Source organism: Pseudorca crassidens, chromosome X (assembly GCF_039906515.1).
Source record: "Pseudorca crassidens isolate mPseCra1 chromosome X, mPseCra1.hap1, whole genome shotgun sequence".
Taxonomy (NCBI): Eukaryota; Metazoa; Chordata; class Mammalia; order Artiodactyla; family Delphinidae; genus Pseudorca; species Pseudorca crassidens.
The window spans coordinates 109,794,896-109,812,935 of NC_090317.1; the positions used below are offsets into that span (position 1 = coordinate 109,794,896).

Consider the following 18,040-nt stretch of genomic DNA (forward strand, 5'->3'; position numbering starts at 1 on the left):
TTTGCTTCCCCTTTATGATGCTCCAGCCTTTGCTTTACCCCTGCCTGGTTCCTGCTTGTCTGCACTTGGCCGGGATTCCCTGTCGGCTGGTGTCTGTATTCTCCTTTTGTCCTTCCGGCAGAGAAACAAGGGCGGACTGGCGATACAGGCCACCTAAGGCAAATTTTGGACCCTGGTGGCAGTAGATTCTGTCAGTGATGCGCTTTTCCCGGAGCTGTGCACGGAGCATTGTCATTTCTGCCTGGGGACCGGCTGTCTGACTAGGCCACATTCGTCAATGAGTGAACATATCTCTCGGTTCTCCAGTGTTCTTGGTCACACATATATGGACTGTCCAAGAGGCAGTAGGAATTACTGACAGGCCCAGTCCAACCTCTGTGCAGACCAGTGAATTCTAGAAGGTTGTTACTACCTGAGAGGTTCCCATAAAAATGAATAACCTGGACATTGAAGAGCAGAACTGAATAGGAGACCATTTTGCAAGAGTTCTGACCTGAATGGGGCAAAGCTGAGTGCCCTGATTTTCAGTATTACTGTACTGAAACATTGATACTTTTTGTTTTGTTTGAAGGTTGATGTCATTTCCTATTACTCCTAACTTCATATTCAACTCACTGAAAACTTAGACTGAAGTATTTGGAAGTAGCCTCCAGTTCTTTTACATCTTTTCTGTATTTTTTAAATTTTAATTACTTCCACATGACTGGGGTGAACTGCCCTGGTCCTGTAGAGATTGCAAACAGGAATATGAGATTTCTTTTTGTTTTTTTAAGTTTTTTTTGATGTGGACCATTTTTAAAGTCTTTATTGAGTTTGTTACAATATTGCTTCTGTTTTATGTTTTGGTTTTTTGGCCGAGAGGCATGTGGGATCTTAGCTCCCTGACCAGGGGTCAAACCCGCATCCCCTGCCCTGGAAGGTGAAGTCTTAACCACGGACCGCCAGGGACGTCCCAATATGAGATTTCTGATGGCGCACAGCCCAAGCAATGCCTCCTTAAGCAAATTCTTACAGGAACTTAAGAAGAACAGAGTTACCACCACAGTAAGAGTGTGTGAAGCTGCATGTAACACTGCCATTTTGGAGAATGAAGGTATCCAGGTTCTGGACTGGCCTTTTGATGATGGTGCGCTACCATCCAGTCAGATCGTTGATAAGTGGTTAAAACTTGTAAAAAAGAAATTTCTGATCCTAGTTGTTGTATTGTGGTCCACTGTGCTGCAGGTCTTGGTAGAGCTTCAGTGCTGGTTGCCCTAGCTTTAATTGAAGGGGGAATGAAGTATGAAGATGCAGTGCAATGCATAAGACAAAAGCAATGTGGAGCTTTTAACAGCAAGCAACTTTTGTATTTAGAAAAGTATCTTCCTACGATGTGCTTGCGCTTCAGAAACACCAGATACAGTTGTTTCAACCAGTGAAAGAGCGCCGCCTGATGCTATGGCCTTGGAAAAGAAACTTGAGATGGAACCTCATATATGTCAGCCGTTATGGAGACTTGGTAAATACTAAGTCCAATGAAGCTTGCATAGGAACATTGAAAGGCAGTTGTAGCAGGCCACAGGCTTACCAGAATTAGAGCCTTCTCTCTCTTTCCTGTTATTTTGACACTTAGTAAAAGACTAGCTCTCCAATATCTAAAATGTGTGTTTCTATTTGTATCAATTGTATCTTATCAATATACAAGAAATTTAGAGTAGTGAGGTGCCAAAATACCTAGCACGATACTTGTACACTTTTAGTGTCATGTAGTCCTTAGGAGGTTTGTTCCCTAAGTCATTTCAAACATTGAAGGTAGGGCCTATGTGAACACCTGCTCACGTGATATCTTCCATATGCAAACTGATATATAGTAGGGTTTGTACAACCATTAATTTTGCTGGATTTGTGCAAAGTCAGATAATTTTGAATTTGTTTCTATAAACTCAATGTTTGTGCTGTTATAAAAGCTTCCATTTTGAAAAATCAAACACACACAAAACTCTTGTTGATAGTTCAGTCTATGTTGCACAGAAGCACGTAGTTTCCAGACAAATAAGAATTATAGCCAATTTGAAGTTTGCGGTTTGGGGTGCAACGTAACAGAGAGGGCCTGAGAAAAGAATGGGCAGGTTAGGGCAGGGGGGCTATATTTCCAGTAAAATTTTTCTAAATGTTTTTAAATTCAGTAAATATTTTTAAAAGGTTAAAATACTTTCTAATTGTAGCTGTAAGTCTGATAATATTCTGGAAACCCTGTAAAGTTTTGTTCCATACCTATTAGAAGTTATTTACCAACTATTATTCAAATTGGAAGTTGGTTAAAATTAACTAATTAATTAATTGTAGTCGGAAGAAGAGTAATAATTAAATTAGTATTACACATATTTTGTTTCAGATAAAGGTCAAAATTCATCATATTTTTATTTAAAGCAGTTCCAAATGATGTGGCTACAAACATTCGTAGGGAAATTAATGACATACCTTTCAAGGAATAAATACATGAGTTGTTTTTGTAAAATAAAAAAAAAATCTCATTTTACTAGTTGAAATATTGGGCATTGAATACTTTCTAAACTCTAGGCCGAGAAAAATGCACTGGAACTCCAAGGGAGGGTAGGATACTCTAATGGCCTTCACAAGGTAACAATCTTGTAAAGCATTAATACAACTTCTTGAAAACTGCAAGTGCGGTGATAGTTGGTAAGGATAAACAACTTCAGGAGCACAAAGGTGAAACTTAGCCATCACTGCTCCTGGGAAAGAGCGGTCAGACAACTTTTACAGTAAAGGACAATACCAAGGAGGGATGGTGCGGTAGATTGAATTACTGGTCTTATTCCCCACTCTCAATATAAGTATTCTTCCACCCTGTTGCCAGGGCCTTACAGTTGCTGAACTGCATTTCCCTGCTTTTTGAACTTGTATGTGGCCATGTATGTATCTTGCTTTGGCCAATGGAATGTTAGCGAGTGTGATGTAAGCAAGGGCTTGAAATATTTCATCACAGGTTGGCTTGGCCCTCGACACCTCTGCCATCTCCATGAGAAAAAAATGCCCTAGCTGTCCATTGCTCCTTTAGTTGGGGTTGCAGAATGATACACATAGGGCAGACTTAAGCTTGATATATTACCTGTAGCTAAGTCCAGTTGAACTGCTAGGTACCAGCTAAGCCAAGCCTAGATCAGCCAAACCCTAAGCCACTGAAAAACTGAAATGTTTTATTATGCAGCATTATTGTGGCAATAGCTATCTAGTACAGTTAGTCTCTCAGCAGCTATTTTTTAAAAGTGTGACATGCAGAAGTAATAATTTATGGACCAGCTGAAAACTCTAAAATATTTGATTAATTAATTGAACGTCATTATTACTGTAATGTAATGTACATAGGACCTAGTATGCTTTAATACAAAGTTTGAATTTATTTGAATATCTTTGAAATTGTTTCCTAAAGGGTAAGGATCATTCTCAGTTTTCATTGTATGTAAACACTTCACACAGTGCCTGATACAGAGTAATCAACTTCATTGAAATAAATGAATTTAGACACTCTAAAGCAATCACCTATAATTGTTATAAACATAGTTGAACATAATCCAGTGTAAAATCCTAGATTGGAGAATTTCATATTTTGTGATCCATACTATGGTCAGCAAGTCTTTGTTTAGTTTTAATATTAGAACCAAAGCCAAAGATGGGAGCTTTACAAACTGTGGTGTCTAAAAACTGATGTATTGTTACTGAACCAGGTCCGTTTGCCCAAGGCACAGTAAGTCAAACGCTGAGATGCCGAGGTTTGTGGCCAAGAGTTTATTCACAAGGCAGCCAAGCAAGGAGATGGAAACCAAGTCTCAGATCTGCCTCCCGGAAGGGGAGGGTGTTGGAATATTTATGGGATAAGCAGGGTGATCTTCAGCGTGGGGAAAGGTGATTGGAGATAGGCGAAAAGGTGAGGAAATTGGTTTTCTGCGCAGGTGCATCTGGGTTACATGCTTCTGCAGATTCAAAGTGGCGTCTCTTAGCATGATCTGAGGGAGGAGTTTCTGGCCCTCTGACGTCAACAGGCCATCATCCCACACCTGCGCAAGCACAGTTTCAGGGTCGGTTTCCTACCTGCTTCAGCTGGCTTACACTGGACAAGAGCTAACTTCAAGTTCCTGTAAAACAGCTGGGCTACCATGAAGCTGGGAAGGTATGTAATTAAAGAGAGGGGAAAAAGAAAGGAAAATAAAATAACTAAAGCAAGCTTCTTCAGTGAAGGCAGGCTACAAGCAGGGTTTTTTTTTTTGCGGTACGCGGGCCTCTCACTGCCGCGGCCTCCCCCGTCGCGGAGCACAGGCCCCGGACGCGCAGGCCCAGCGGCCATGGCCCACGGGCCCAGCCGCCCCGCGGCACGTGGGATCCTCCCGGACAGGGGCACGAACCCGCGTCCCCTGCATCGGCAGGCGGACCCCCAACCACAAGGAGGGGGGTTTTTAACAAGCTGTTCCTTTAGCTGCTGTTCTATAAGACAAGCTCAAGAATTCCTGTTAGTCATCAGCTTCTGTTAACTCTACGGGGCATGTTTTCGGTATTTCTTTCCTTACTCAAATTTAGGATGCACTGTGATATTTAACCTACCTACGTATAATTTAATAGGACTAAACACACTAGTTCCTCGTGAGAAATTTTGTTTTCCACATCTTTTCCCTCCTTTTGTTACCGATTGAATTGGGTCCTGCTGCTCACTGCTTACAAAATCAAACGCATAAGCGTTGGTAGAGGGGAAAGTTGTCTTAATCAGAATGCTGGCAATCTGGGGAGATGGTGGGCTCAGTGTCCCCAAAGAACCACTTCTGAAGAGTCTGCTCGGCCATAAAAATTTTCAAGGAACGGGGGGAAGTGATCTCGGTTAATCATTGAGATAGGAGGGTCAGAGTCATGTCATCCCCTACTGCATGTAGGCTCCTCGGGATCTTCCTCTAGATGTTATCTTGTTCACACAGTTTGTTTGTGAGATTATGGAAGGGGAAGCTAGGGAAGAGATCTGGTCATTGGTTAATTACTTATTCTTCATTCCTACTTCTTTTGGTCTACGGAAAGAACCGACACGTTAGGCAAGGTATTGTGTGATTAAAAGATTTGAAAGGTGTGCTCACGTGGAGATGAGTAGAGCACGGGGGTGCCTGGTTAAAAGTTAGTTACCAATATAGCTTTGTTAAAATGACAAGGAAAGGGGCTTCCTGCTGAGGGCAGTTTCTTGCAAAGAACTGCTTACCCTTTCTTTACCTGAATCCAAAATCCAAAGTGACACCTTTTCCAGCTAATATATTATGAGTGACAAAACTCTGAAAAATGCTAACGTATCTTTCTTTTTGATGGCAAATAAGCAAAGTAAAGCAGTAATACTTCCCAGTTGATTCTGATGGGGGTAAATTATAGACATATACATAACTGCTATTTTTGTCATCTGAGTTGACATCGACTACAAATTGACACCAACACAATGAAAAACTGGTCCAAAATGTGGGTCATAAGAGTTTATTGTATATAAATTCTTGCAATGATAGACCTAGCTGTCTTACTGAAAAATAAATCATAATCTCATTTAACAACACAAATTCATTTAAAAGTAACGCATAGAATTTCAAATTTAATTTTGCTTTAAATATTAACCATACACTGTAATTGGGCATTTTACACATTTTAAGATTTCTTTAATTCAGTTATTTTCTCTTTTCCTTAAATATCTTCGGTTCATGTAAGCACTAAAATTGTTTGGTCTTTCTCTGATATGCTAAATTCATGTTTCCTTCTGAATATAAAATACAGTATGCCACTTTCCAGAATTGTGTCAACCTGTATCATCTATATTATTCTTCCAAAATATTTCATTGAAAGGTTATATTTAAATCAAATTTCAAGGACATGTAATATGTCTTTCGGAATTACAAAAAACCCAAAAAATATACAAATAGCTAAAACTAAACACATCTCCACGTCCAGAAATATATATACATATGAAAAAACCGTATTTTTTCCACATATTTGTCTCAGCGTTTGTGTGTATTAGTTTGAGTTTGAGCTTGTGTTACTTAGGAAGTTGAAAGCGAGTACTTTTTTTTTAAAATTATTCATGTATTTATTTATTTTTGGCTTTGTCGGGTCTTGGTTGCTGTGCGCGGGCTCCCTCCAGCTGTGGTGAGAGGGGGCCACTCCTCGTTGCAGTGAGTGCTTTTCATTGCGGTGGCTTCTCTTGTTGTGGAGCACAGGCTCTAGACGCATGGGCTTCAGTAGTTGTGGCACGTGGGCTCCGTATTTGTGGCTCATGGGCTCTAGACTGCAGGCTCACCAGTTGTGGCGCATGGGCTTAGTTGCTCCGCAGCATGTGGGATCTTCCTGGACCAGAACTCTAACCCGTGTCCCCTGCATCGGCAGGCGGATTCTTAACCACTTCGCCACCAGGGAAGTCCCGAAAGCAAGTACTTTCAAACTACTTTTCATTAAAGTGTCTTCTCTTTTGGTAGATCTATCGAAATTGTAACTTTGCTCCAATCAGAGGCTACTTTGTAAGACACAAAGATGTAACAATGGTTTAAATGTTGAATCTATGATGATAAATCTGTTATTTGAAGAATTACAAATGTATTTTAAGTTTTGAAAAATTTTATGAACCTCCCTTTTCTCCATGCTACCTAACCCTCCAAATAGAATCAGTTATAGAGCATATACTTATTTAGATCTATAATAAAAATACTCTCTAATTTAAAATATTTCCTTTTACTTCTTTACAACAGTAGTACCCATGTAACTATAGAAGTGTATCACATGAGCTTTGCTGTTAGGAATACAAAAAGAAAGATGACGGATCTTGGAGTTAGGTATTCTTTTTCTGAAATGTTAGTATTTTAGAAAATAATTATATTGAATTAAAATAAAAATCAAATTTAATCTCTTCAATTTTATCTTCAGAAATTTGTATACTCTTCTGATTGAGTCATTAGCTATTATTTTATCTTGATACAACTCTATTATGTTTAAGATTATTTGCAAATATCAGAAAGTTTGGAGCAGATAATTCTCTCTGTCTCCCTCTCTCTCTCTTTCTCTCTCTCTCTCTCTCTCTCACACACACACACACACACATTCTTCATTCCCTTAAAACATTTTTGCCAAGTCATAACATCGCGGTGGTCTATATTTAGACAGATAGACAGTTTTATTCCAGTGCTTTATATGTATATAATGTGCTGTAACACAAAGACAAATTCAATTTTTGTTTTGTTTTTTTAGCTACACAAGGAATGCCTGTTTATAATACATGAGCTGAAGAGCTTGAACATGCCTCACCTTGAGGAACATAAGCTGTCCTACTACTTCTTTGGCAAATTTAAATGCTGTGATCAAAACCAGCAATTATCTTTCTTTATTAACAGCTATAAAGAGCCTATTTGCTTCCATGTTAGTGCTTACTAAATTGATCTCGGTTTTATTGAGTGCCAAATATGAATATGTTAGTGCCTCTCCATATTAGTATAGTATATAATTTCAGTTCTTCTTCAAGAAAAATTAAATGAAATTTTGGTAGAACTATCAGTCTATAGACACTAAGTCATATGGAAAATTAACAAATTTACTGGTATCTTTTACAGCTTGCTTTATTGAAAACATGGTCACAATGATTAAATGAGCAAAGATAATGGTTGTACGGTGCAATATCAATTACCTGTTATTGCACCTACCAAATACCTAAACAGAAGGAAAACATGTAAGCACCATCACTGTGAAACTAATACTTTATAGTCTGAGTTTTGCATAAATTGAGATGAACCTGTCTATAAAAGACAAGTCAGTCTCTCTATATCTGTAGTGAATGCTTACTTGCCTTTTGGGTTAAGCATCACAAAGTACTTACTAATCAAAGCGCAAATTAACGTAGAGCCCTGAGAAGCCATCATATTAAATTCAATTTAATGAAGTTGATGCATATCTCTCCTTTTGGGCTCTCAGGGTTTTTTTCCAGGATTATTTTTTTCTGATAGCTTTATAGAAATATAATTCACACATCAAACAACTCACCCATTTAATATGTACAATTCAGTGGTTTTTAAGTATAATCACAGAATTGTACAACCATCACAATACATTTTAGAACATTTTCATCACCTCAGAAGGAAAGCCCGTACTATTTAGCTATCACCTGTTAGTCCCCTAACCCTAAGCAATCACCATTCTACTTCTACCTCTATTTGCCTATTTTGGATTTTTCATGTAAATGGAAATATATAGTGTAATATATTTTGCAACTGGATTTTTTCACTTAGCCAAAATGTTTTCAGAGTTTATCCATGTTGTGGGATATATCAGTACTTCATTCCTTTTTATAGCCAAATACTATTCCATTGTTTGAATATACCACTTTTTCTTTGCTTATTCACCAGTTGACAAATACTGGGTTTCTAGCTTTCGGCTATTATGAAGAATGATGCTATGAACAATAATGTGCAAGTTTTTGTGTGGACATATATTTTCATTTGTTTTCATTCGAAAGTTAGGAGTGAAATTGCTGGGTCAAATGGTAACTGTTTAACTTTTGGAGGAACTGCCAGACTGTTTTCCAAAGTGACTGCACCATTTTGCGTTACCATGAGCAGTGAATGAGGATTTCAGTTTCTCCTGTATCCTCACCAATCCTTGTTATTATCTGACTTTTTGATTATCATCCTACTAGGTGTGAAGTATCTCATTGGTGTTTTGATTTGCATTTTCTGAGGACTAATGATATTGAGCATCTTTCCATATGTTTACTGGCCATTTGTATATTTTCTTTGGAGAAGTGTCTATTCACATTCTTGCCCATTTTTGATTTGGGTTGTTTGACTCTTTATTATTGAGTCTTAAGAATTTTTAAAAATTTTACTTATACTTTATTTTTTGAGTGAGAAATCATATCTTTATTTTCATTATTTCCAGCCTTATTGAGGTATGATTGACAAATAAAAATTGTGCATATTTAGATTGTATATTATTTTTTAAAGTGTACAAAGTGTTGACTTAGTATACATATATATTGTGAAGTGATTACCAAAATCAAGTTAATTAACACATTCATCACCTCGCAGTTATCTTTTTCTGTTTTGTTTTGCCGTGAGAACACACGATTTACTCTTTCAGCAAGTTTTAACTATACAATACGGTATTATTAACTATAATCACCATGCTGTACATTAGATCCCGAGCACATATTCACCTTATTACCTGGAAGCTTGTGCCAACTTTGCCAACATACACCTCCGCATTCCCCCACCCCCAGCCCTTAACAACCACCATTCTACTCTCTGCTCCTATTAGTTTGAGTTTTTTAGATTCCACATATGAGATCATACAGTATTTGTCTTTCTGTGTCTGGCTTATTTCACTTAGCATAAGGTCCTCTAGTGTGATATTGTGATTTCTAATAAGAAATATATATTTGACCTCCATCCTCTTTTCTGGTACAGAGCTTCTAAAACGCTTGGAGTTTCCCTAAGTGAAGAGAACAGTAGAGGTGTCTTTTGTTGTGTTGACATCAGAGGTGACTATTGGAAAGCGCCTAAAGATAGGGGCTGGTTGCCAGGGAAGCCAACCTTGTGATTAGAGGGTTGGCACTTCCAGTCCCACCTCCAGGCCTCGGGGGAGGGGAGAGGAGAAAGGATGGAGATTGAATTCAATTGCCAATGGTCAATAATTGAATCAATCATGCCTATGTAATGAAGCCTTCATAAAAACCCCCAAAGGGACAGGGTTTGGAGAGCTGCGTGGAAATTAGGGGAGAATGGCAGACTTGGAGAGAGCATGGAAGATCAGAGCCATTCCCACATACCTTGTCTTATGCATCTCTTCTGTATGGCTGTTCCTGAGTTATATCCTTTTATAATATACTGGTGATCTAGCAAGTAAAATGTTTCCTGAGTTCTGTGGGTAACTCTAGCAAATTAATCAAACCTAAGGAAGAAGGGGGTCCTGGGACCCTCTGATTTATAGCCAGTCTGTCAGAAGTACAGGTAACAACCTGGGCTTGCCACTGAAATGTATGCCCAGAAATGTATGTGGGTGGGTGGGGCAGTCTTGTAGGATTAAGCCCTTTATATGTGGAATCTGATGCTATCTCCATGTAGAGAGCGTGAATTGCATTGGTGTGGGGAAGCCTACCAGAACATATGTTGAAATTCGTTCCAGAAATCCAAAAGATGTAGGTTTATCCATGTTGTCACAAATGGCAGCTTATATTTTAGGTACAAATCCCTTATCCAATATGATATCCAAATATCTTCTTCCATTCTGTAATTTGTCTTTTCATGCTCCTTATAATGTCCTTTGATGTTTTAAATTTTTATGAGGTCTAATTTATCTATTTTTCTTGTTTGGATCATTCTGCTTTTATCATATTTAAAAATCCATTGCCAAACCCAAGGTTACAAAGATTTACCCAAATGTTTTCTTCTTTGAGTGTTATAGTTTTGACTTTTACATATATGTCACTGATTTATTTTGAATTAAGTTTTGTACGTTCTTTGAGGTAAGGGTGTAACTTGCTAGCCAGTTTTCCCAGCAACATTTGTTGGAAAGGCTGTGCTTTCCCCATTGAGTGATCTTGACATCTTTATTGGAAAATGTAGTTATTTTTAGTAAACAAATTTTACTTATGTTAACATATGTTTATTGTTTATATTTTTATTAAGTAAATAAATATATAATTTCTCAGTTTTAATTTTTATATCAATAATAATAGAGAAAACCCATATAAACAAAATACCTCATAGATATTTTGTAATTTTGAGTGTAAAGAGATGTTGAGAACACAGTGGTTAAGAACTGCTGGTTTGGATTATAGCAGAGGCAGCAGAGTTCTAGAACCAGCAGCTGTAGCAGTGGTTTTCAGATTATGGCAGAAGCAATGTGATTTGAGAACTGACAGACATCTGGAGTTACAGATTTCTTAGTTGACAGGCAGCTTCCTAATTCTGCTTGTCTGATCTTGACAGGTTCAGAAGCCTCCTTGATGGTCCATTTCTGTTCATGGATTTGAGGTTCAACTATTTTACATTTTTCAGCCTGGCCAATTATTCAGTAATATATTTAATACTGTGTAAGTAATCTGTTTAAAAATAGAGTGGATTCTATTCTCTGGCAAAGAACTAGAAACCACATAAAAGTAACAGAGCAGATTTTAAAATGAACCAAATAAAAATCCTAAAATCAAACAAAACTGGAAGAACCTTGGAGAGACAAAACCAAAAACAAACAGAGAGGGGGTAAGGTAAGGGTAAGATAAATAGAATACACTCAGAACTTCTAACATTAGTTTAATTGGAGTTCCAGAAGTATAAAAATAATATTAGACTGAAAGAAATATTTGAAGAGAGAATGGCAGACAATATTAAAAATTGATAAGAAATTCCTACAAAGTCCAAGTAGGATAGATACATAGAAAGGAGCATTGATTAGCAGAAAATGTGTATTTTAACAGAATCAATGGAGACTTGAAGGCAATGGAATGATACAGTCAAAATCCCCCATATTCTTGACAATACAATGGCCATACGTGTGTGTGTGTGTGTGTGTGTGTGTGTGTGTGTGTGTATGAAAAATTTAAGCATTCAGTTAGGTGTTTGGGTGTTTAGAAATATCCCACTATGATTTCGATTTGTATTTTCCCAAAGAATAATGATGTTTAGAAACTTTATACACTTATTGACTTTTGGGGCCTCTTTGTGAAGGGACTTTTCCAGTCTTTTGTCCATTTTTTAAATTAGGTTTTCTTTCATTTACTTGTCGATTTGAGAAAGAATCTCAGAACACACAATCTTTTCAAGCATGCATTGAAAACTTATAAAAGGTGGCCATATATTGGATTATGAAGCCAATCTCAAGGAAATGAAAACATAGGTTTTGTGGAGTTTTTTTGTTTTGTCTTGTTTTGTTTTGTTTTGTTTAAAGAAAATGTTGGGGTAGGAGTTTAGTAATTTATTTATTTATTTTTGCTGTGTTGGGTCTTCGTTTCTGTGCGAGGGCTTTCTCTAGTTGTGGCAAGCGGGGGCCACACTTCATCGCCGTGTGCGGGCCTCTCACTGTCGCGGCCTCTCTTGTTGCAGAGCACAGGCTCTAGACACGCAGGCTCAGTAGTTGTGGCTCACGGGCCTAGTTGCTCCCTGGCATGTGGGATCCTTCCAGACCAGGGCTTGAACCTGTGTCCCCTGCATTAGCAGGCAGATTCTCAACCACTGCGTCACCAGGGAAGCCCTTGTGTTTTTTTTTAAACAGTATATAACTGTCTTAGAAATCAATATAGACAAGTAAGTAATCCCCACTATGTTTGAAATAAATTTGATTTAAAATTACCCGTAGGTCAAAACCAAAATTACAATGGATATTAGATAGCATTTCAATGACAATGAATTATACTGATAATGAAATTATAATGAAAATACAACATTGCCAAGAACACTAAACCCAAAAATAGAAGAAAGGAAGTAATATACAACCGTAGATAATCAATTAAATGAAAATTGGTTGACTATCTCAGAGAGCTCATCAGAAAAGTGAAGAAATAAAACAGCATAGCTATAAAACATAAAGATGGGAGCATCTTTATAAATTCAGTAGACATCAAAAGAGATAATGGAATGATACTATGAACAACTCTGTCTTAGTCCATTTGGGCTGCTGTAACAATACCATAGACTGAGTAGCTTATAAAGGTCAGAAATTTATTTCTTCCAGTTCTGGAGACTGGGAAGTCTGAGGTCATGGTGCTGGGAGATTCAGTCTGGTGAGGTCTTGCTTCCTGATTAATAAATGACTATCTTTTTGCTCTGTCCTCACATGGTGGAAGGGGGACAGGGGTGAGGGAGCTCTCTGGCTGCTTCTTATGTGGGCACTAATCCCATTTATGAGGACTTCTTCCTCATGACCTAATCTTTCAAGGGCTCCGCCTCCTAATATTATCACATTGGAGGCCAGGTTTCAAAATATGAATTTGGGGGAGACAAACTCTATACCAATAAACTGGAAAATTTAGAAGAAATTGGCAAATTATTTTAAAAAATCTAAACTGGCTGAATAGTTATATAACTATTAAATAAATCAAATCAATTTTTATTTTTTATTCTGTTATTTTTATTTTTCTTTTCTTTTTTTTTTTTTTTTTTGGTTTTGGTTTTCATTGCACAACTTGTGGGCTCTCAGTTCCCAACCAGAGACTGAACCTGGGCTATGGCATTGGAAGCCTGGAATCCTAATCACTAGGCCACCAGGGAACTCCCAAATCAATTTTTAAAATGTTTTCACGAGAGAACTTTGATCCCAATTTGCTTCATTGGAGGATTATAACAAGCATTTGAGGAAAAAATAAAACCAATTTACACAAACCCTTCCAGGAAACAGAAATAGTTGGAACGGTCTCCACTATTGTGAGAAATAATACTTTTCTGTAAGCAGAGGACATTCTCTCTTCTCATTCTCCCAGCTCATCTTAAAGGGGCTGGGTTTAACCTCATTTTTCTTGAGGTATTGCTTCACTGTCAACCTCTTCTATAGCATGGCTTTGACAATATTCTCCATTACCTTGTAACAGCCCTCAGAGAGATATATTTTGGCTACTAAAGAAATGAGAAAATGTGAGACTCTGTTTATGCTCTTTCTTATCCCTTATTCATTCCAGCCTTATTATTTTTTCAAACTTGGATTTGCTATTGAAGACTTTTGTGCTACAGCCCTAAAAATTGTACACCCATTTTGTAATGCCAGGGAAATACAAATATATTGAAATATTAACTTTGATTTACTTTCCATTCCCTAGTCAAATTCAGTCAATAAAATACTGAGCCCATTAAAAATTGGGACAATTCCCTAAGTCATTTTGCTTTGGATATTCTTACAGAAGAGCTAGGAAAAATAAAATAACCTAATAATGAAGAAATATATCACCAGGATTCCTATTCTAAGAGTTGGTGGAATTGTTTTGTCCTGTTCTTACTCCATTGCAGTTTAAGGAGTAAAATTTAATAATCAACGTAAAAATGGTTTTCACAGTTATCTAAGGAAATAGTTATAGCTAATAAGGGACTAACATGAAAAGAATTGGCTGCTATTTGCCAGTATAACCAATGATAAAAATAATGAGCTCTTCAAGTACCTGCTAGTATTAACCCCACAGGTTCTGGCAATGAAATCTTTATAATGATGAGCAGTCATTGTTAATGAAAACGAAGACTATACAGTAGCTTCAGCAAGGGAACTATTTATGTAATAGAAAGCTTAACTTTAATCTAATCAATGAACACCAGGGGTGGGGTTGGGGTAAGGGGATAGAGGCTGGTTTATAAAAGTAATTTATTTGATTTCTCAGGTTCCAGGTAGTGTTCTGGAGTTTTGGGCTGTGTAGCCCTCTATGGATGAAAACAAAAAAACTAATAAGGAATAGGAAACTATCTCTATTTCCGTTAAAATTAGCCCATGACAATAGTATACAAATATATACTTTTAAAATTACACATGATTAATTAGTTTGGTTTAATTTTGGAATCATGTCATAATTAGAAGACTGGAATCCCTTTCAGAAGCCTCCATACAGAGTTATTCTAGTATGTGAAAGAGTGTAAAATTAGGAAACCATGATATTTCAGTGGATGTCCACAATAGACAGTGTGAAGCAATTCTTTCTCTAAGGACTTGGATAAATGATATTGAATCCGTCGCAAATTCAATCATTCGTGATTTAATTAACCAGCTTTATTTTTGTTAGTGTGTTATATGGGCACCTGTTCTTCAGGATTAAGTTTCAACTGTAACTTATTTCGAAATAATAGTTTTGACATATTGTGTCAGGACACCAGAGAGTTTTCCTTTATTCTCAGTTTTAGATTCTGGTATAGATTAGTGTAAGCCAATTTTATAGAGGGGAAATCATATATAGAATCAAACTGCAGTACAATTATTATTTATGTGTTTCCAGTCATTCTATATGTTACATGTCTTTACTGAGCTGTATCATTACATAGCTGATGACTTTACAAGATTTTTAAGGTTCTTTTGAACTGTATTGAGTATACCCAGAGTGACAAAGACTCAAATTAAGAATCGTAATATGCTTAATTTAAAATTAAGAATCCATTTTATTGCTAGAGTCCTTGATCAGACAGAACTAATTGAAATTTCAGAACGAGAAGGTAAATTTAAGGTTGAAATCCATAAAAAGTTACTGTAACATAGTAGATACTTAATAAATTTGTATTGTGTGAGCCAGTTGCACAAAGTAAAACACATTGGTTATGCCTGAAAAAAGGATTTTTCATGTGCTAAATAATTACAGTAATTTATAGCTGCTAAATATCTATCCATAAATATGTATAAGTTAATTAATATTTAAAATTGAAATTTTATAAACAGTTAAGAATTCATGTCCTATTTTCACATTAAAATATCCTTCTTTGCAATATTACAAATCCTTTTATACTTTCCCTAAGTAATTGGTTATAAAAGAGATTTAAAATGTAAATCTCAACAACTTGACATTCAAGACCATATAAGAACACACACCATGACCTCAGACTGAAAAGTTCATAAGGATTTTGAAGAATGAAATATATCACCTAAAGTATAATTTGCAGAAGGTATAATGTATTAAAGCTGGAAGGTTGCTCGTCTAAGCATTCATTCCAGGCTGAATAGTGGGCTGGCAATGTGTCAGCTTCTGGCAATTCAAGTGAGCCTTCAATCCTCTTACAAGCTCACTTATGGATCTCAGCTCTGGGATATATCCAATTCATAAAGTAGAATAGGTAAAAATAACCTATTATGTCACTGAGCCTGATCCTGCAACCTGCTCAGGAAAACAATCCCAAAAATCTTTGTATGAACCTCAATAAGCATATCTTATACCATCCTACTGGGTGAGAATTTCACTCCTATTCCTCCAGGATGCTTCTATACATTTCCTATTTGCAAGAAATGGGCTTTGGTTAGTATCAAGCTTAGATTTATGAAGCGTCTTCTATTATAAAATCCAATCCCATATAGCTTCTTCCATTTTTGATCCATACTGATGACTTATGAATGAGAATTTCTGGTAAAGCCTTTGATTTACCACTTCATAAGTGAAATTGTGGTTATAGCGGGAGGTGGGAGTTCTTCTAAAGATAATAATGCATATTAAACAAATATTTCTTTTGTTCTAGATATTCTTCTAGAGACTGATTTTAGTACTCTTTCAACCAAAAACATTTTATTTGAAATACATTATGTGCCAGGCATTCTTACATTCTTGTAGGGTTAGAAATTATAATGATGAGTAAGATAAGTTCAACTACTACCCTAACAGAGAAAATGTTTTGTGGCAGAAGAGAAAAAATTTTTTAAAAATCAACATTTGGGAACTGCTATGGCAGAGAAGTATGGATATTCCAGGAATACCTAACAAGGACACTCAACTTGATCTGGAGGGGACAGGAAAGTCTTTCCAGAGGAAAATGACATAGACACTGAACCTGAAATATCAGGAGGATAGTGTTCAAGGCAGAGAAAAATCACCTATTTGAAGAATAAGAAGAAAGAGAGAGCATGGTGCAATCAAATGTTTATACAATTTTTAATCACGTATAATGATAGGAGATTGAATTTATGAAAATGACAGGAAATTACGTTCTATTTATTTTTCATATTTATATACTGTCTGTATGATATACACTGTTTATCACCTAGTGGGGGATTGCTGTACCTTACTGTATGCTATTTGCTAATAGACTAGAAAATATACTCTCATATCTGTATCGATAGAGAAAATAATGGTCAATTTAATGATACAAAAGATATGTAGCTATAGATATACACATACACACGTGTAGATATACTAATCAAGCTAAAAATCTCAAAGTTAACTAGAATTTTTTGCCCCTTTGGCCAAATTCTTCTTTAGTGAAATGCATGATTTTTCTTTTATGATCAAAATATATGGCTAAAGTCTTTCAATAAAAGTTATAATTAATATAAACTGATATTTTTGGTTGTATTTGCTCTCCAGAGATCATTAAGAAAACTTGGGAGACAGCTTAAAAGAAATCTTGGAGAACATATGTTCCAGAAGTTTATAAAATATGTGGGCATCATTTCTTACCTGTAATAAATATCCTAGCTAAGTCCTAAGCAGTGTGCAAGCAAATGGCTTTAACTGTCCCCTTCCCGCCGCCCCTTTTTTCTTTTTTCAAGGGTATACTCATCCCTTCATTATATATGGTAACATTAAATGAAAAATATTAAAATGTGACTGAGGATTTTTCAGATGATAAAAGTTAGGTAGGTGTATCAAGGCAATGGAGTGTAAAATAGTATAGCTGAACAACATTCCATAATGCCTTTATCTAGTCAATAGTGTATGCAGTGTTTCTATAGAAACTATTATATCATGTGGCATTAGCAAGTTATATGATTTAAAAATATTTTTTAAAACAAACGGTGTATCTATCAATCAAAACCTTTTCAGAAGACTACAGTGATTTTAATAATAGAATGTTTTTCCATGCCTTTGCTTACTTGCTTATTTGTTGTGGCTAGAGATGGTTCCACCAGCAGAGTTCTCATACCTCTTCTCTCAACATGAGGCAAGAATAATTTTTTTTCTTGTAAGGTAGAGCCAATTATGGTTCCATTGCCTCAGTGTGTGAAAATTGACGTGATGTGATTTTTTTTCTTTGGTTGTGGTGGTATCTATACATGGAATATTTTTTCATTTTGTTCTATAACTTCCAGTTGTCATTCTTCTGACACATAGGATTAAACAAACATTAAATTATTGTCTCAAGTATTTGATCTGAGCATAATACATCTTCACAGCTGTGGAAGTGACTTTAAAAAGCTATTTTAATCCAAAATAGGGGAATTTTGGACCAATAATCAAGGAGCATCTCCCTTTCCATTCAGATCTCTAAAGTACGTACTGTGTAAGTCAGTAATGAAAGGTTCAGATTTCTAAGAGACAGGCTCTCAGCCAAAAGGGTTGTTTTATTTTTTAATTAAGTTAATTTTACATGGCAGTCGGTTATTACCAGCC

The 18,040-nt window shown here is 36.4% G+C and overlaps 1 pseudogene; it reads left to right on the forward strand.

The window, feature by feature from the left end:
* Window positions 1-957: 957 nt before the first annotated feature.
* On the forward strand, window positions 958-1,418 carry LOC137216715 (protein tyrosine phosphatase type IVA 1 pseudogene; annotated as a pseudogene).
* Window positions 1,419-18,040: the final 16,622 nt, after the last annotated feature.